This window comes from Leopardus geoffroyi, chromosome A1 (genome assembly GCF_018350155.1).
Source record: "Leopardus geoffroyi isolate Oge1 chromosome A1, O.geoffroyi_Oge1_pat1.0, whole genome shotgun sequence".
Classification (NCBI taxonomy): Eukaryota; Metazoa; Chordata; class Mammalia; order Carnivora; family Felidae; genus Leopardus; species Leopardus geoffroyi.
In genome coordinates this window covers 74,671,765-74,692,856 of record NC_059326.1, presented here as the reverse complement: position 1 = coordinate 74,692,856, position 21,092 = coordinate 74,671,765, and positions in this window count along the sequence as shown.

Genomic DNA, 21,092 nt, shown 5'->3' with positions numbered 1-21,092 from the left:
GTTGCAGCCTTGTAAGTGACAAAGAACTACTCTAAATATAAATATAATGGGGTTGAATCTGGGCCACGAAAGAGAAGCTTAAGACTGAAATTGTAGCTGAGCAAATTAAAAAGGTGAAGGATTCAAAAGAATCAATGAAAGTCACCTGAAATGCATTCATTATTGGATTTAATGACACTAAAGCATTGTATTTAACAGGATATTATATATTGATTATTGGACTTTATGACATGAAAGCAATATATATATATATATTCTTATATATATTCATAGATATATATATATAGCTTTCATGTCATAAAGTCCAATAATCAATATATATATATATATATATATATATATATATATATACATATATACACACATAGAAGATAGAATCTTCTATCTTGTGGTACTACTCATACGCACTAAGACCATTGTAACATGCCCATATAAAAAGTTCTCTCTTGAATTTCTTTACTCAGTTAAGCCAAATCATGTATGTTTTGTTTGCAATTAAAAAACCATCAAGCTAATTTTCAGTCTTTAAACTTCTGGCATGTCAGTTCTCATGGGGCCTTTCCAAAGACTTCTATTTGATAATGGCTATCATTGGTTGTTTTGTGGCTGGCTTAAAGTATCTAAAAGTATATATTTTATTAATCTCACCGTGTCTGCTGCATCCTGGAAGTTACGTCACGGAGTTTTCGTGTTTGTTGTTCTTGTTGTTATTGTTATTGTTGTCCTCACCTTAGCTGCAGAAGGTGACATTTTACGTACTATAAGAAACAGAAGAAACAAAACCTTACCTATTTGCAAAATTTTACAATACCCACTCCCGTTCCCAATGAAAGTTCCCTCTACATCTTTCTTCACAACCAGGATCATCGAGCATCACATCACGAGATATAAGAGCAGGCAGCCAATGTGTAAGGAATCCTGAAACATTACACCAATACATTGTTGAAACACAAACCAGTCCCAAATAAACACTCTTGTGCATACACACCTAGATCTATGGGATGTTTTTTCATACACACAATGCAGTCTTTTTTTATTTATTTATTTATTTTTTTTTATTTTAATTTTTTTTTTCAACGTTTATTTATTTTTGGGACAGAGAGAGACAGAGCATGAACGGGGGAGGGGCAGAGAGAGAGGGAGACACAGAATCGGAAACAGGCTCCAGGCTCTGCGCCATCAGCCCAGAGCCGGACGCGGGGCTCGAACTCACGGACCGCGAGATCGTGACCTGGCTGAAGTCGGACGCTTAACCGACTGCGCCACCCAGGCGCCCAAGACACTCTTGTGCATACACACCTAGATCTATGGGATGTTTTTTCATACACACAATGCAGTCTTAATGGTTTAAATTTCTGAAACAGAGGAATGCAGATCCTAATGCTACTTCCTCAGAATATAGTATATTTACGAATTTAAATTTTGAATCCTTCACAGGTATCATAAGTTGTCCATTTTAGGGGGAAAAAAATCAGAAAATGAAACGGGCAAGAAAATAAGTAGGTAAAAATAGAGATAGGTTTACCATTTTTTGTTAAACCATTGTCTATTTTTTTAGTAAAAAAATGTGTAAAACAATCTGTTTCTCTTTGTAGTTAAAATATATTGTGAAATAATTCATGCGTGTATAGTGATAGAAACGGATTAGTGATTAAGAAATAAGTTCAAAGCAATATGTATCAATATGAAATAAGTTTCTTCCCATTCCCTCTAAATAAACGTTAATCATTAAAAGTATTGGTTTTAAAAAGAAACAACTTATTAGATTATCCGGTGCCTCCCTGCTTCATCATGTCTGATATTTTTCCTATGATGTATCTTCCGTTTCTCTAAATGATCACTTGCCTTTAGAAAACATCCAATTTAGCTAAATATTTAGGAGCTTGGATCACTCCCACCTCTCTAATCTGCCCGCCCAGCTCCCAAGGGCATCATTAACTGCATAGAATAATAGCAATTTATTTTCATTCTGTGCACAAAAAGAAGGAAATGGAGACAAAACATCGTAAGAAAACCAAGATCACAAAGTATTACTTTGTAATTCTGTTCGGATGGTATAAGGAAATCTAGGAGAACTATAGCATACTTGATATGGAAAAAAAGAAAAAGAGTTGACAGAACACTCTGCTGAATTTAGATTTTGTTACTTGGAGTTTCTTGATCAAAGAGTAGCCCTCTTTCCACTCTTCAGTGCTACTGACACCGGAAATACTCCATGGAACGTCTGAACAACGAAAACATTTTCAATTTATAGCAATTCAATCCAGGATACATTTATGTTCACTCATGTTAGGCAATTCTGTGCCATTGATAATCCAGGATCAATATTAGAGATAATTCCCACCTTCCATCATCTTCGTTTGGTGTTATGAATATGCCATGTAACAACTATGAAGGACATGAAAATGAGTTACTCATATTTCCTTGACATGGCTAATCCTTTTTTGGTGTGTCCTTCTCTGAGAACCCAAACACAGGTGATACCGATAGGAGAAAACAGGCAGGAAGATGTGATTCCGTGACTAAGACAGTCATCCCTTAGTCACTTGATAGGCAAGGAGGACAATACCCTAAGGGTGCATAGTTAAAGGTCATCCCTGGCACAAGATGGCAGCCTTATTAATGAATATTTGGCCAGTAGTGACCAGGAAAACATTCTGGTAGAAAGAAACAAGTACATGATTCAGGCATTTAAAATATATATAGAAAAGAATGTATACAAAGATTTGACTGGTTGTTTAAAAATTATATTAACTTCCTATCTTAGTCAGCTTGGGTTGCCATAAAGAATATCATAGATCGAGTGGCTTAAATAACAGAAATTTATATCTCACAGTTCTAGAAGCTAGGAAGTCCAAGATCAAGGTGCTAACTAATACTGTTCCTGGTGAGAGCTCTCTTCTATAGTGTTCTTGCTGTGTCCTCTAATGGTGGAGAGCCACAAGGCCGTCCAGTGTGCCTTCCTCTTCTTAGAAAGGCATCAACCCTACTGGATTAGGTCCCCACCCTTATGACCTCATGTAACCTCTATCACGTCTTCGTAGACCCCATCTCCAAATATTAGGGTTTAGCACATGAAGTTGGAGGGAATATAAACATTTAGTCCACAATACTCCCTAAAGACAGATTGCCACTGAGTGCTATTGCCAACTAGTTAAAAGCTAACTATGATAACTGGAAGTTCTTTCTGAAGGTTTATTAACTTATCTAGTTAACCTAGCTAGTTAACTATGATAACTAGAAGTTCTTTCTGAAGGTCTTTATCATCTGTAGTGAGACATGGAACAAAGCTGAGGAGCAGACTCAGAACCTGAGAGCTGCCAGTCTCCAAAGAGCCTTAAATATTCAGCAAAGCCAATTTTTAGGCTAAGTTTGGACCCTGCTTACAATGATCTGAACTTGAAACATGAATGGATGCAGTAGCCGATTTGGGTTATGCAGACCCCCTGAGCTGTCATGGCTTGGAGAAGAGGCCCACCCCCCCACCTCAAGGAAGGTAATCCTTCCCCTCTGATGAAAGATAACATAAGGGAACAGAAACCCACCTCCAGGAGCCTAGGAGTGGATAACCATGGTTTAAACTCAGCATAATCTGGCTAGCAACCTGCTTAGAATGACAAAGGAGGAATGAGATTACACAATAAAAGAACAGCAAGAATTGGTGAGCATATATTTGTAGGATCCAGGGCGATATTCCTGGGATTAAATTTTGAGTGTGCTTGCCTAAGAGGGCTGGAACTGAAGACCGGGTGAGCAAGAATTCATTGACCTGGTAGCACTTTCTTAGGACGCAGAACTCTGATCAAGACCCTACAAATGCAGCAAGCACATTGATCGCATGGCTATCAGAAGCTTGGGGAGTGTGGAGACCAATGTTCAGTGACATATATAAATCTGAGTTGCTGTAGCAGCTAGTAGAGGACGTTATAAAGAGGCTAAAGGGGGGTAGGTATGCTAGAATGGATATATTATTTTATACCTGAGGAGATACTCAAGGATCATGTTCCATAGGATCGCCCAGAGAATGTGCCATTCATCAAGGCCATAAAGAATGATCTGGTGAGAGAGATACCCAAGTTCAGAGGTTGCTGTCCCCTTGCAGGCCATGGCTTATGTTAAAATGATAGGATAAGGACCATTATTAATGCATGATAGAAAAATACTCATATATGGATTTCACATACCTGTAAAAATCAAAATTTATATGGCAGAATGGTAATTGGGTTGGCAATATTTTTTTTCTAGTAAGAATGTAAAAAAGCTGCACAAAAGAAAACAAAAGATTAGATTCTACCATCGAAAGCGGAATCTTTCATCACTGTCATTTCCTGAAAGGAAAGTTGTTTCAATACCAAAAATCCAGACAGGAATAATCTCAACCCTTAAAGTCCTTGATAATGAACAAATTCGGCCTTGGGAAATTTTCACCAAGTTGATCTTTTTTTCTTTTTTCTTCATTTTGACATGGACCAATAAAATCTCATTATGGTTTGTTGATCAGCACTTAGCAAGAGTTAAATTAGATTTGGTTCCAAAACAAACCATATGCACAAGGATGGTGAGCAGTCCTGTGCCAAGTACTTAGACGTGGTTGAGAAGACGCATATTGGAAGGTCTGTGACTTAATAATAATGTATTTCCTCCCTATTAAACACTCTCTTACACCTGCTGGGGAAAAGCTGCCTCTCCACTCTTGCTTGGGAGGTTAAAGTCACACTTCACCAGGCACAGGTGAATGCAACTTCAAATTGGATTAGCTGCAACAGATCAAAATCATGACAAGTGAAATTGTCATTAGATCTGGAGGACGTAACCTGTTCGACTTTTCCTTGTGTGTAAATCAAAGTTTTCTCTTTTCATTGCTAGTCAGAATAATGCACTGAAGGGTGGCATCGCACTATTTACAGGGAATAGACTGTTTCTCATCAACATCAATTAAAGAAGTTGAGTCTGAACTATGGGTTTCCCGTGAAAAGGGAAAGATGTTAAGATAGTGACAGAGTGGTGTAGGCGGTAGTCAGACTGATTCAGGACTCATTTGTCGACACCACCTGTGGGCAAGGAAATCCAGAGAATTCTCTTGGCATATTATCGTGCTATCCATTGCCCTGTAACCATTACGGTCTTCTGGGGTTCCTAATTTTTTGCGTATAAATCCTGTATTTTTATGTGTTTCAGAAACCTTAATTCTGTAGACATGTTCTGAATCTATTTTCCAGTTCATTAATCTTAACTTTATGTTTGATTCTCCATTTAATTTGTTCTCTTAGTTTCATCCCCATCTGTGGCTTTTGGTAACTATAACAGCAAATATCTCACACTTGCATAGCGTTTATGTGTACCAGGCACACATAAAGTGTAGAATCTCATTTCTACCCACTACTATTACGGGATCTCTTGTGGCAAGGCCAAAACTAGGGTTCAAGAGCCAGAATGTTGAGGTTGGATACAAAGGAAATCTTGACTCTGTGCTGATGAGTTTGGATTTTGTCCAGTAATGAGCCAACAGAGGAGTGTTGTGATAAAGTTGATTCAAAACAGCAACTTTGCGACAAGGTAGTGATAAATTAGAAGGGATTAAGAGAGGAGTAACATTACAAAAATAGTATAGGCTTTTAGGTGAGGGATTCTGGGAAGCTGAGATAGAAAAAAATTCCTTGGAGATAGAGAGGAAGGAGTGGATTGAAGTCCTATTTGGAGGTAGAATTGGCTTACTATGGTAAGTAATGTAGGCATTAAGGGGCAAATTAATGGATCGACTCGGTCGCGGCCGGTGTTTCCATTGTGGAGATAGCAAGTCAGAAAATACACCAGAAGAAATGAGAAGAAACAGAGTTAGGAAGACGATATCATGTTATGGACAGTGTTTTTGTAGGACATACAAGATGTTCTGAAGAGTTGCCTTTTTTTTTTTTTGAACGTTTACTTAATTTTGGGACAGAGAGAGACAGAGCATGAACGGGGGAGGGGCAGAGAGAGAGGGAGACACAGAATCAGAAACAGGCTCCAGGCTCTGAGCCGTCAGCCCAGAGCCTGACGCGGGGCTCGAACTCACGGACCGCGAGATCGTGACCTGGCTGAAGTCGGACGCTTAACCGACTGCGCCACCCAGGCGCCCCAAGAGTTGCCTTTTTAAAATGAACACCTGGTCGCCATACTTCTCAGAAAAACCAATGGTAATCTATCCGTTGTTCTCAAAGTCCTGCTGTTCAATATGTCCTAGCAGAGCCTCTAAAACAATACAGAAATCATTGTTGGAGGATGGTAACTAGCGTGAGCATAAACCTGGGTGGTTCCACAGCAAGAATATGATGATTTATCTATTGTCTATCTCAATCTATCACATATCTATCGATCTATCCATCATCTGTCTCTCTATCTACTGATCAATTGGTCAATCCATCCTGATAGTTTAGTGTTCTTTGCTCTTTTTATGAGGTAACTATAGAATACACACATGGGCAGAGCCAATGAAAATAATTCAAACTACCTCCTGCGAAGGAATGCTCTTTTACAGCTAAAGTTCGAAGAAGACTGACCTAATATTAAGCAGTCTGGGCATCTGTGATGTCATACCAGACAAAGTCCTAAGATAAAAATATAGATGTAAGTATAAACATAAGGTTAGTTTCATTATTGCGCTCATAAAAGATATTTACGTATCAACCCCCTTCTCAAATTTTGCACTACACTTTCACATGTCAGAACTACTTGAATATGGATTTCTTTTGTTACAGAGAAAGTAAGAAGTCTTGAAATATTTCAGTCAAGTGTCCAGGAAAAATGTTTTGTAAAGTACTAAATCAGTTCATTTGTTTTGATGGATTAAATTAGAACTCATCAACCAACATGTCATAAGACTAATTTTTCATTTAATGATATTTCTTCACCTAAAACCAAAACTAACACATATCTTCATGAAGTCTAAGATGAAATAAATCTATATAAGGAATAACTACATTTTTAAACACTATATAAGCTAATTATGAGATTAGTGAAATGTTACATTTAATGCATTGGGTTAATTGACCTATTTAATTGTATTTCTCTTTAAATATTATATTGATTATAAAAGGATACCTTAATCTTACGATTAAACAGAGATTCACCAAAGTATAAAATCTCTATTCTTGTAATTAGTTCTATTCATAATATAAACTATGAATTTGCTAATCCTAATTATGATGTAGCACACATCAGTTGAGTGTTTTAAAAATATAGTTTACGTGACCTGCTAATCATTGCGGGGGAAAAAAAAATTCAAGAGCTTCTGAAATAAGTTAGTTCATAATGGTGGTGTTGAACTTTTCAACTGAAAATAATAAGGTTTTATTTCCAGTGTTCACTGACCTGGCCTGAAATTTAATGTAATTCGGGAATATTTAACAGCCATTGTTCACTCCACGTCCTTTTTTTTTTTTTTTTTATTTTATTAAAAAAAACTTTTTTTAACGTTTATTCATTTTTTGAGAGACACAGGGTGTGAGTGGGGGTGGAGCAGAGAGCAAGGGAGACACAGAATCGGAAGCAGTCTCCAGGCTCTGAGCTGTCAGCACAGAGCCCGACGTGGGGCTCGAACTCACAGGCAGTGAGATCATGACCTGAGCCGAAGTCGGACACTTAACCGACTGAGCCACCCAGGGGCCCCTCCACGTCCTATTGAAATGGCTCTCATCTCTGAAAGGCTTGCTGACATCTGCATTGACAACTCTTTGCCACAATTTAAGAATCCGAAGTGCCCACGGCAAAAAAATGGTTACCCTTACCGTCTCCAAATTTTTTCAAATTACATAATCATGGTTGCGTGCAGTGTGGTTCCACTCCACCTTCTGGCTTGGTAACTGTTGCGATATTAGCTTAACGTCCATTTTATCACATGACTGAAGAAAAAGCATCCCCGAGATCAATAACATTTACCCCTTTTAGATGCAGTCCAGCCTATGAGGTTTAGCAACCTGATAGCCGTTTCCACAATTAGGTGTATTTTATTTACCACAATAGTTACCGCAGCAAACAACGCACCATCTGCTTGCCTTCTGAATTTGTTTTCATAGGCGTGGGGGCAGCCCCCTACCTCGTGTCAGCATCCATCATAAGGCACCATGCAATGCGACAAGACACAGTATGACAGGTGCAGCCCAACTCAACATGGCACCTGTGAAGTCCATGCAGACGAGGGAGCTCTGTGCTTGTGCTCTCACGTCGTAGCATAGAAATAACGGAGAAATGCTCAGGTATTTTGTTCCGGTTGTTTCTACCAACCTAACTTTTGAAAGACACAAAAGGCGTTCAAGTTATTTTCCTCAAACTTCACAAAGCAGAATCTGTATGGTTAAGTAAAACTAGCAATCTTCACTTCAGTTGTCATTCCTTCCCAGATAATGTTTCAGAGGCAGAGGATAAAATTATTCAGGGCAAATGGTAATACAACCGCATGGCTTTAGATTCTGAACGTATTTTCAGTTGAACACGTTTTCTAACTGCAAACCCATAAAATGGCAATAAACGCTCTCAATATTTAGGCATATTGTATGTGGATAGTTTTGCTATTGTTGATGTACAAAACTCTGTAGTGGTTCTGATTTGGGGTTACATGTATATTTTTCCTCTCCAAATAGGTGGTAATCTTACTGAGTAATTTTACCAGGTCTTATAGCCTTGGAGAAGAGAGATATAAATAAATATCCTATAACAGCTAAGATACAGAATTTAAGATCGTTGTAAAGGTATTTTGAAACTCATGATAATAATGCCGGTTCTTTTAAGTCTTGACAAGATGAAATAAAACAAATATTGTCTTTAAAGTAGAAGCTCAAATTCTCATCTGGTACAGTACATTTTCAAGAAAATAAGAAATTTAAATTGAACTTAGAAAAATAAATGTATTTTTTTTTAATTTGGTAGGCATATTATAAAGCCAAATACATTTAAAAGGTTTTCAAAAAAATGAAAGGTTTTTGATTTCAAAAGTCAAAGCAGTAATCGTTATCATGCTTCAATAATGCAATAAGAGTCTAGTATTTTCATTTTTTAAGGAGGATTTATCCCGATGGATTCATATTTTTACCTGTTATAAAGCATAAAGAAAGAGACAAAATCTTAAAACCAGAAGATCTAGTCTGATCTCCAGGCTTTTCTGATTATGTGATTTCTGGCAAGTTTCTTCCACTCTTGGTTAATCAACTTACCTCCTGAAAAACATAGTCATTATAACATGGTCTGATTTTTATTGTATCTCCATAACACAAGGACAATGTATAAATTTATTTAGCTTCTAACTGAATAAATTCTATGAACACTTGAGTTAATACCATCGAGAATCTAAAATGAAAATCTGTCTCTCTGTGTCCCGCTGCATATGTATATGTATGTATACGTGTGTATGCATACGTACGCATTTATACATAAGTATACACCTGTGTATACACATAAATAATTAGCTTTTACAAATAAAAATAAGAACTAAATCTAAGATACTTGGCAGACAGAAAAGGTCAAATAAGGTTTTAATATAATTAATATAACAGCCTAGAATTTGTGAGGGGAAATCCCCTGGGTTTTCTCTCTTTATACTGGTTTAGTCAGGGCCTAAGTATTGCCTTTGTCAATATATACCCGTACAAATACTGCATACGTCTGCGTATAATTTAGGGGAGAGGTCAGCATTGTGCTTTGTGTCATAAATATAAATGTGAGTATGTGAGAGACTGACCAAGAAATGTCCACCTTCTATTTGATTAATGTTGAAACCAGATAACGATAATAGTGAATTCTTCACAACTCTTCACTCTTCCCAAATTAAAATTTATATCTGACTAAAGTAACATCAATGGTGTCAACATTCTTCTAGCAGGCCTTTTGATTCCCCCTTTTCCTTTGATGGTGATATTTAGTCCTTCGTAGAGTCAACTCTTTTCCCCTGGATTTCTTCAGTCTCTAGGCTGACCTCATGATGGACCAGAATGTGTTCACAACTTCTCTTATTTCTACCTGTCTCAAATGGTTAATCTACCTATTAGGACATAAGATTAGGCATCATTTTCATCTTGACTTTCCCTTGTCTCCCCCCTCCCCACAAAAAAAGCGCTTACATTTTCAGATTTCATTTAATCCGCACTCTCAGAATAAAGTATCGCCTTCTCTGTTGACTAATGCTTAAATAATATTGGCAGGGTGTTTTCCTGTTGTGGTAATTCTGCATTCTTAGTCCTGGGAGACCTTTCCATATGCTGGTCCTACAAAGTTAAAGCAAATTCACCTTAAACGTGTCTTTTTATCAAAATATATCATATTATGCATATATTTCAAGATTTGGGTCATTTATCCTTTGGTAAGTTTTCACACCATATTAAATATTACCTTGTGACTAGCCATTTTATAATATCTTTTAAAACACTGTAATTGTGTATGTTTTATTGAACGAGTACCATTTATAACACTTAAAGTATTCAATAACAATATGTTACTTAAGGAACTATTCATTTCTTTATAGTCTCTTATTGCTTGCCCAGAGCTTTTCATAGTTGGAAAAATTGAGTATGGTTCTATAATCTCCTTTTTGACTTAATAGTGCTATTATAAACACTTTTCAAATTATTATATAATCAGAACGGTTATCCTTTAGAGGTCACAGGCAAAAATAATTATACTAGCAATTCGACTATGTACTGTGTACATTATCTCATTGTATCTCTTTACAGATGTATGATTTGGTATCATTACTTCCAATTTATACACAAGGAAAAAATTAACTTCAAGATATTAAGAGATTTGCCAAATACATCACCCGACTAGCAAATGGGCAGCCTGGGTGTTTCGGATTCTCCATTAACACGGTTTCTCTTTAACTGTCAGTACATTCACTTACTCCACATATTTCTTTGAAGGAGTATTATGATATTTAGGATGGCTTCACTTTTTGATTTGTTTAATCAGGTCCTTGGCTACTAAGAGATAACTTTCTGTCCCTTGCTTAGCTTTGAAAGGAAATGTTTTGGTTCATGATATGCATCCATGTCTGCATTAAACAGTGAGTTTGTGTTCTCAAGTAACTTCAGTTATTTCAGTCAACCTCATCCTCTGTCACCCCTATCAGTACACTAAATATAATTAGGCCCGATCCACTGGGTATGTTTCATACCTGACTAAGACATTATGAACGAAGCGTAGCTTAGTAAATGAAACATAACAGATATTTCATGAATCTTAACAATTACAAAAGAACAGTAGCTTCTCCTTCACGAATGACATGATGATTGACAATCATGGTAGAACAAACCGATAAGTAAAAATGAAATAAAACCCTAACCACTTATTAATACTTCATTAAAATCTATAATCGATGGAAACAGTGTAGCTCCTTCCTTTCTTCCTTCCTTCCTTCCTTCCTTCCTTCCTTCCTTCCTTCCTCCCTTCCTTCCTCCCTTCCTTCCTCCTTTCCTTCCTCCTTTCCTTCCTTCCTTCCTTCCTTCCTTCCTTCCTTCCTTCCTCCTTTCCTTCCTTCCTTCCTTCCTTCCTTCCTTCCTTCCTTCCTTCCTTCCTCCCTCCCTCCCTCCTCTGGTCAATCTCTTCCTACTCCTTCCCCTTCTCTTTCTTTTCTATTCTCTTTGTCTCCACTGTCTTTTCAGGTTACAAGTGGTCTGGACTTAGATATTTCTATTAAAGATGTTCATTTGTATAAATATCATGGCTATTCATATTTTCACAAATAATTGCAGGATTTTTTCCTTTTATGATATGTAACCATGATTGGGGGGTTCATATTTCATTATCTTTTATAGACCATACACCATGATCTATATATGTCAGCCCAGGCTGCCTTCCCAATACTCATGCCCTACTGCCCCCCATTTCACAGAATAGAGATGATGTGAGCAGCTCAGTGCTGAGATTGGAACGTACCTCTGTCAAACCCCAAAACCTTTAGTGCTTCAAATAGACTCTCCAGGGAGATTGTTAGGTCGTGTAGGCCCAGGTTTGAAAAGGTTTCCATTTCAACTTTAAATAAATAGATTAAATATTAAATATGTCCTGTGTAATGAAAATTTTATCATAAAAAGAATGAGAAAAATAATAACGATGATATGATATTTCCTTAAATTTTGAAGTGATAAAGTAAAACATTTCCGAGCTCTTGCCTATTAGTGACCAAAATATAAAAGACTACCTAGGGAATTGTTTCTGTAGTATCTTGCTGCATACAGATGTTTTCTGAAATGTAGTGCTTCATAACAAATAAATGTTATACCCGTAGGTTTAATAGTTTTCAATAAATAATTGAAGTTAAAAAGCATGCTATTCTCAACTAGCCACTCGTGAACATTTAATTGTTCAGATCAGGCATGGGGCCATTTTTCATCCACTAGGAACATGTTCAAAATTTTAGCAAAAGTTCAAGGGAAAGATGTACAGTGTCTTGACTATTGCATCACAAACTTAAACCTATTAAGTGTCACTAAATATCATTTTGTAATATTCGTACATCAGAATGTAAAGAATTATGTAACTTTTCACACACTGTTTTGAAACGATTCTAATTTCATTTCACATACGATTACTTTCTATCAGCCAGTTGGTAATCTTTCAGAGAGCAAAGATTTGTTTTTAAGTATATGTAATTTATAACTAACAGTTAAGGTGAAGTAAGGATGTTAATAATGAATGATTGGGATTTTCAATGCAGGAAATCAATATAAGAAACAAAGGCCACGTGACATGCAGCACACCCCTACCCCTATTTATCTCTTGATAAATATCTTACTAATGCCATTGAAGCTTCAGGATTGATAACTGCAGGTGGATGGGGTGCTAGACAATTTGTTCTTTTGAGGAAACAAATTAAATGGCTTTAGGAATGAAATCCTTTCCCAAATACTGCATTTTATCTACACATTTCCCTCCAATTAATCAACTCTAAAAGCAAGATGCATCTAGGAATTGATGACCTCTTTCATTCTGTTGGCAAATATTAGCCATTGTAGAAATGACTGCAATTCCATTTATTTTCTTGCAAAGCAAAAACAAAGTGTTTTATTGTACCTAGGAATGGAAAAAAAAAAACACAAATAGATCAAATTATGTTACAGTTTGCAACTGAGACGTGCAAAATGGACAAGAAGAAAAATATGGCATCTCCTTTGGAATAGATTAAATAGATTTCAAAATTTCCAAAGGCTGGTGTGCCCAGTATATATGCTGTGTGAAATTATTCCTAAGCATCCATTATAATTTATAAACTTTTTTTTTTTTGCTTTCAGAGTGGTAAATAAAATAATGATATATTTAATCATCAGTGGCCTCTTTGATTTAAGCAAAAGCAAAATCTCTTTCACATTTGCACTGAGGCTTGCAATTTCATTATTTGGCTTTTTAAACCCTTTATTCAAATGCATCTTAGAGAGATACGATGTAAATTTTATTAGAAAATACCGCACTTGATCAATCAAAAGACATCGGAGGTAAGGGCTCTGTAAACAATACATACAAGGGGAGAAAATACAAGTTTGTATACTCTTCAAGCAGTATGTTCAAACTTACAACATAGGGAGGAGAAGGCAGAATACAAAGAAGAAATACAGAAGTCAGTATGAAAAAGATTCAGGCGATTTTGACAGGTGCTTGATCGATCAGCAAATTGGAGTAAGACATTTATTACAGAAGCACGCAATGGATGCCAAAACATTGACTCCCTTAAAATTAATTAATTAATCTCTGCCACTTAGCCACAATATGCAAGATAAAAAAGATAAAGTGGACTAATCATTCGCAAAGGCTTTTAAAAAATGGTGGGTGCGTAGAAAACAGTATTTCATGGCGAATTGAGAGATAAAGACATATTCTCTGTCCAGGTGCTTCTGAAACATTCTAAGTTCATGACTTCCTTCGTGGGTCTTTTTCCTCTCTGCTCTTGCCAGTATGAAATTGTTCTACAAGAGTTAAGTAATTGAAGAGGCTTAGTAAATCGTCCAGAAAACTATGATGCTGTTTAATAAATTATTTCAGCCAGAGAAGTAACATGACTAATACACTTGCCATATTGTGCTGCTTTCCTTAGAAAATACGAATCAATGCGGAAGAATACTCAAACGGAAACACGTAATTGGGTGGCTCTCCCATTAGGATTTCATTAAGATCAAAGGTTCTGTTTCATCCATCTTCTGCCTTCACCTGGGGAAGTGATTTTATGAATCATCATCTGTTCCTACAGCTTTGCTTACTAGAAGAGGTCACAATGTTCCCAGAGCAGAGGGGAGGACACAGCGGGAGAACCACGGCATTCCTAGTGAGAAGACTTATGGATTGCTTCACTCTTCAGGCATTGCTAGTTGTAGACAGGTTTGTCGTTTCCTGTTTGCCGAAGGCGTACAACAAACAACCCATTTCTCGGAGTAAACGCACCTCATATGCTGGCTTACAAAATATTCACCTAAGAGGAATCTGGACATGGGGATCTGTGTGTGTCCTGTCTCCCTGGCCTCCCCCTTTGATTCCCTCAACTGAGGACAACACACCAGATTAAAACGTATTCTAAGACCAAGCATCACGTTGCATTCACTCTCCCGGTGGGAAATGAAATGTTAAAGCGTGTGACAAATTTGGCCATATGAGTTGCTGACATCTTTTATCAAAGAGCCTTTAATTTTGAAACCTAGAACCTTGGGACTCGTTGATAGCCCCTTTGCATCTCCATTTATATTATTTTGTGGCATTTTATTTAATCAAGTGAATGGTTAGTGCTCCCAGGGCCTCCCTTACCACCCACACATACTTGTTTACATTATAACACTGACAAGGAAGTAAATGCTTAAAAAATGGTGGGCTGGGAGTGAACTTTGCATGCCCTTAACCACTTAGCTAGACTCAAGTAATGAAGGCGGAAAAGCAAACCCACCACTTAGGTTTTGTAAGTGAAACAGAAACAATGCTTAGTTCAACTTGTTATCTATAGAGACATAAAAGGATGGGCCTTTTTTTTTTTTCACCCTGAAGGACAACATCATAACCTCGCTGCTTTGCTTGAAAATTCTGGCTTTCAAAGCTCAGGGAAGAAATGCTGTTGGGGCACGTGCCTTCCCTGTGTCCCCGCAGAATGAAGAGAGTCACTTATGTTCCAGATGCATATGCTGTGTTCCAATAGCTGGTTTCACAACCCATTGCCCTAAAGTTGACCTTTTCCTATGAAAGAGTGTTGAAATGTGGTTGGCGTCTGAGGCAAACCCATAAAAGCCATCCTAATGCATAATGAACATAATTATAGTTCCAAATCCGTAGAGGTGTCAGCCCTCTCTCCCTTGTGTCAATATTGTTTCTATGGGCAAATCTCTTCAGCATTCCAAGTGGGGAGGCAAGAACCATCCAGCTCCAGCAAGGAAAGAGAGTCAGCTTTCTGTCTCACCTCTTGCTCTCCTAGAACTCCGAGGGGAGGGTGGTTTTTTAACAGAGGGGTTGGCAGTATAGCCATTGTGGATTGGGTCAGTAACTCCGTGAAGACAGGGTTATACTGATGTTGAAGGTCAGGATTGGTCTTCCTGGAAGGTTGCTGAGAGGTCACAGATTCTCATCAGACGGTCTTTAGAACAAAATTCGGTTGGTTTCCTAATCACCACCGTTCTTCTCTCACGTGCCCTATGTCTCAACAGCTCAGCTTCCCTATCATCACCACTGGTAGCTTCTGTCCTGGGTGTCTCTAGCTTTTCATTTCTGCCTCTCCTTTGAAGGGATCCTGCATCTTTGAAAAAATGATGCGTCATATTAATGATGGTAGCAAAGTGAGAATCAGACAAGGAGCAAGCCATTCTCCTTGAGCCACGGATTTATTTTCACTAAATGAGAAACCTAATCTGAGTTTTCATATTGTCAACAAAATATCAGATTGCTTCAGATTGAAGGCTCGCGCTCCTCTCAAAGTTCATATGTTAAAATTCAAAGCTCGGAAGTGATGGTATTTAGAGGTGGGGCCTTTGGGAGGTCATAAAGGTGGAACCCTCATGAACGGGATTAGCGGTTTTATAAAAAAAGACCCCATAGACCTCCCTCCCCACTTTCACTTTGTGAGAACGCACAGAGAAGCCATCCATCTATGAACTAGGAGGTAGGTCCTCACCAGATGCTGATCTATCAGTGCCTCTATCTTGGATGTAGCCTCTGGAACCGTGAAAAATAAATTTCTATTGTTTAAAAGTCATCCAGTCTATGGTATGGTTTTTCAGTTGTAGCAGCCTGAATGAACTAAGACAGATCCAGAAACATCTGGTCATTTTAGCCTTGGTGGGGTTAGTAATTCTGTAAGAAACATTCAGAATAGGGCCTCTGTTTGAGACAGAGGTGGGAGATTGAGAAGAAAGGGGACACATGGGGAAGTGCTGAAGTCAGAGGGAAAAGCATTATAGAAAGGAGGCCCTTTCCAGGTCTTCTCTATAAGGTGATCAGCAGAGGACACAAATGCTCTGACCCAGTGAGAACAGCACGGGCACAGAAGCTCAGACTCTCAGTGGGTGTGTGTGTGTGGGGGGGGTTGCTAACTGAGGGGCAAGAGAATATACCCAGGACAAAAGTCCAAAGTCAGTTGTTGAGTAGAAGTGAATTCATTTCAGTTACTATCTAGAATGTACTGTATGAGAAGCAAAAGTCCATTTGCAAGGCAAATGAGGAGCCTGGACACTGGGTGACATCACACATCAAGGGATTGTGGGAGTTTCTGAGTGAATTCTATTAGAAAATCAACAGCACAAAGAGCATATATACCACTTGTATTAATGAGAATGTCAAGCCTTATGTGAGCTGAATTAAACAAAAAAATCTAAAAAAATTGAAGTAGAGACATAAATTCAGGGCTAGAGGGATAGTTTCCTTCCTCTGGGTGTGTTCAGCACCCAAAGTCAGGGGGATGCAGTGAGTTGGCCTTTCATGGACAACTGCATTAAGTCTCACAAACCCCACCTCCTTTTTCGACAGTTATTATTTAAATTTCAGCTACAGAACATATGGCGTGATATTAGTATCTTTTTTAAAATTATTATTAACTAACGTACTTTGTTCAGATTTCCTTATTTTTCATTTAAAGTCTTTCTTTGGTTCGGGGTCTCATTTATAATGTCCTGTTACACTTGGGTGCCACAGGGCTGTGACAGCTTCTCAGACATTTTTTCGCTTGTTTGTTTTTCACAAGTTTGACAATGCTGAGTGTTGCCCAGGTGTTTGGTAGAATGTTCCTCAGTCGGGATTTGTCTCCTGACTAGACTGGAATTAAGAGTTTGGGTTAGCGAGGCCCCCCAGAAGTAAAGTGTCATTCTCATAAAATCTTATCAACATGACGTGCTGTTTACCTATTTATTATTTATTTACTTAGTAAATTTACTTATTAAAGTTTAATTTTGACTAAAACTCAATACCATCTTATTTGTATTTTGTTCAAATCATTCTGATTTGGGCCATTGGGAGCTCTTTCACATGGCTCCTCTCTCCCTTTAACATGACCAATCATCTTGACTTAATTTTCTTCTGTATTTTTTCTAGAGGTTTTATGGTTTTACATTTTACATGTAGACGAAGATGAAGCTAGAGGGTATTATGCTAGGTGAAATAAGTCAGTCAGAGAAGGACAAATATCACACGATTTCTCTCCCATGTGGCATTTAGGAAATAAACAAACGATCATAGGAGGAAAAACAAAAAGAAAACCAAGACGCCTTAATTCTTTGTTAATATTCTCAACAGGAAATCCATTCAGAAATATTATTTGAGCCTCCAAAAGTCTACAATAAAAATTTTGTCAAAAAATATATCCAGGTGGGGGGGTGCCTGCCTGGCTGAGTTGATGGAGCATCTTGACTCCTGATTTCGGCTTGGCTCATCATCTCAAGGTTTGTGGGTTTGAGCCCCATGTTGGGCTCTGTGCTGATAGTGCCCAACCTGCTTGACCTTCTGTCTTTCTCCCCCTCTTTCTGCCTTTTTCCTGTTCTCTCTCTCTCTGTCTCAAAAAAAAAAAAATAAATAAATAATAATGATAAAATGAAGAAAAAAACAAAACAAAACAAAAAACAAAAACAAAACTAAAGTAAACTAAACTAAACTAAATCAGACCCACGTGATTGGGGGTAGCAGTGATCCACGGGGCTCTTCCAGACTCTACGTTTATCTCTGATCATAGCAACTGTCTCTCAGCTTTGTATTTCTTCTGCGTGTATGCATGATTTTAAATTATTTTTCGATAGCTTGGGTAGCCTTGCTTTCGTACACTCATTTTTTATCCTCTGTAAATATGTCCTCTCTCTGAGGGTAGTCTATAGACTCTTCAGAAAACGAGTGGGAGAAGCTGTCTGTTTGAATCTTTGACTCATGCTCAGCACCAGAACATCCACGTTTGCAAGAAAAAATGTACCGAACAAAGGCAACCCTGCTCCAACTCGACATACTTACTTACATGTTGCACGATCATTATACCCCTCGGTTGTCTAAACATCAGTGTGTCCGTAAAGATAATAGAAGGACCACTGCCATTTATGATAGTCATTTATTTTTCAAGAGTTTTAAACGTATCATTCTCATTGCCCCAAAACGCGCAGAGAAATGGACCCCAACATGTCTTATCTCTATTGAAGACTTTGGAAGGTGACACGACCAATGGGGGAATATCTAGTACTCATGTCCAGTATTTCGGGCTCATGACCCAATGTCCTCTGCAGTCGGCCTTCAGCCTTTCTAAAAAGCAGCCACTGAGTCTCAATCACATTTAGCAAATGTAAAAAATACACACTGTTTCTTTGTGTAACATGTTTCTTTTGTTTATGAATACCAAAAGCAATGGTAGGCAAACATTCTAAAATACGGGTAATAATAATAGTGGTGTGAAATATATATTAAAAGGAAATGAGTAATTTGTGACTTCAGATTTGCAATTTTGCCTGACAGATAATTTAATTTTGCTTTAACTTTTTTCATACACAAGTTTGAGATTTTCCAATTTCGAAAGATTCCTGGACTAAAATAGAATATCGATATTTAGTAAATATTCCCTGATGTGACAAGTTACCTCCAGACTCTTTGGTCTTCATAAATTATGAGTGAATGTGGGGAATTGTGATATGAAAAACTTAATAAAGAAGGCTTTCTGCGTCTAGGTGGAAAATATCTATTAGTATGACTTACAGAAGTTACTAGATGAAATCCAGGCCTAAAGATCTAAATTCTAATCAAGAGAAATCACTAATAACACATATTTATGCATTCTCACAAATCACGGAATGCTTTTTTATAAAACCAAATACAAACATTTAAGTGAATTGCACACTTGCTTTTTTATAGACTGTCGGTTTATATGAATTGGTCATTTGTGGAAATGAGATTTAAACCTTTCAAGAATGCCTTCTAACTTCAAATGTAAAGAGAAAATAAATCCCTTTTTCATCAAACCCATATGGTAGTAAGGCCAAACTAATGGCCTCAAACCGTTTCTCTGAAGATTTTTCAATTACCTTAAAATAATTTCAGAATTGCAGCAAAGCCTCTACTCACTAGAGGAAAGCACCGATAAAAAGTTTATCTGCTAAATGAGAAAGGAAATACGTACAATTTAATACATATTATGAGCACATAATAATAGCTGGACCAGCAAAACATCACCCTCATATCAGATTTCAGCTTTCCCTTCACTAGATGGGATTTTCTACTGGGCTGAATGTAACCTTACACTTGCATGAAGCCCAGGCTCAGCGAGAAAGCCGTGCTGGCGCACAGGGCAGTGTTGAGAAACCAGCAGAGAAAGGGCAGAGCCCAGGGCTGACCCTGCGTGGGAGAGACGGGGTGGCTCCTGGGATCACCAGTTTCCTCTGCCTTGTTCTGCGGGACAGGAGTCTCAGTTCCCACCTTAAAGTCTCGGAAAGGCGCTCCAGTCTCTCAAAAATGTTATTTAGAACCAGAACATTTGTCCACAACTGGAAATATTTGATGCCTGGGGGTTTTGTTTGGTTGGCTGGTTGGCTGCTTTTTGTTTCTACCTGCAACTTTGAAGCACCCACACCCCCCCTCCTTGGAACTTGGAAGGATTCACTTGCACCAATTCCCAGCCCGGTTTGGAAGGAGATAATTCTTTTGTCCCTGTTCAAGGTTATCCACCAGAGCTGATTTCGCGCTTGGCTGCATCCAGGGCCTCACGTGCCTGCCCCTTAAAGTCAGGCTGTCCTTTCCCAGGGTTCTGGGACCATGGAGTGCCAGGTCTCTAGCATGACAGACGGCTGCTCCCATGACAGCCAAGGAGCCAGAGGAAAACAGCCTGTTGACTCTTTACTCCACAACCTACACCCTTCTTACTGTAACAATGTGACCTGCCAGCCACCTGGCCCAAGAACAAATAAAAGGAGGGAGCAAAAGAGCAGAGTTGTTTGTTCTGTTCAAGGAAGGATTTCAAAACACATTCAGTCTACCATTTTTTTTTTTCTACCTTGCAAATCCTTTTGTGGAAGTAACGATTTATTATCTCTCAGAGATCTGATCTACCTCTCTTATATCTACATCTATACCCGTATCTGTATTTATATCCGTATTTATCAATCTCTCTATATACACATAAATGTAACCTATATTTATCTATTTATACAAGATATAAATCCATATATACATATAAATCTTTATACAAGATAGGGTATGGATATGAAAAAAATGCAAACTCAATGCATAAAATTTAACAGGAATCTGGAAGCCACCATAATTTAGCCTAATTAAGACAAAACCAATTGAAACGAGTTAAAATAAACTAAGCATCAATGCAATAAATAAGAATAAAAGGGTTGAAAACAGCTCCAACGTCAGAAAAGTATGAATAAAGCATATATTAATGACATAGATAACAGACAAAATAAGAATTATAAACAGGAAATTCATCCTTTGGAAAATAATGTATAGTAGTTTATTACAGAATAAACGGAAGGGCCCCTGGCTGGCCCAGTTGGTTGAGCATTCGGCTTTTGATTCTGGCTCAGGTCACGATCCCAGGATCGTGGGATTGAGCCCCGTGTCGGGCTCTGTGCTGAGCATGAAGCCTGCTTGGGATTCTCTTTCTCTCCCTCTGCCCCTCTCCTCTATGCTTTCTCTTTCTC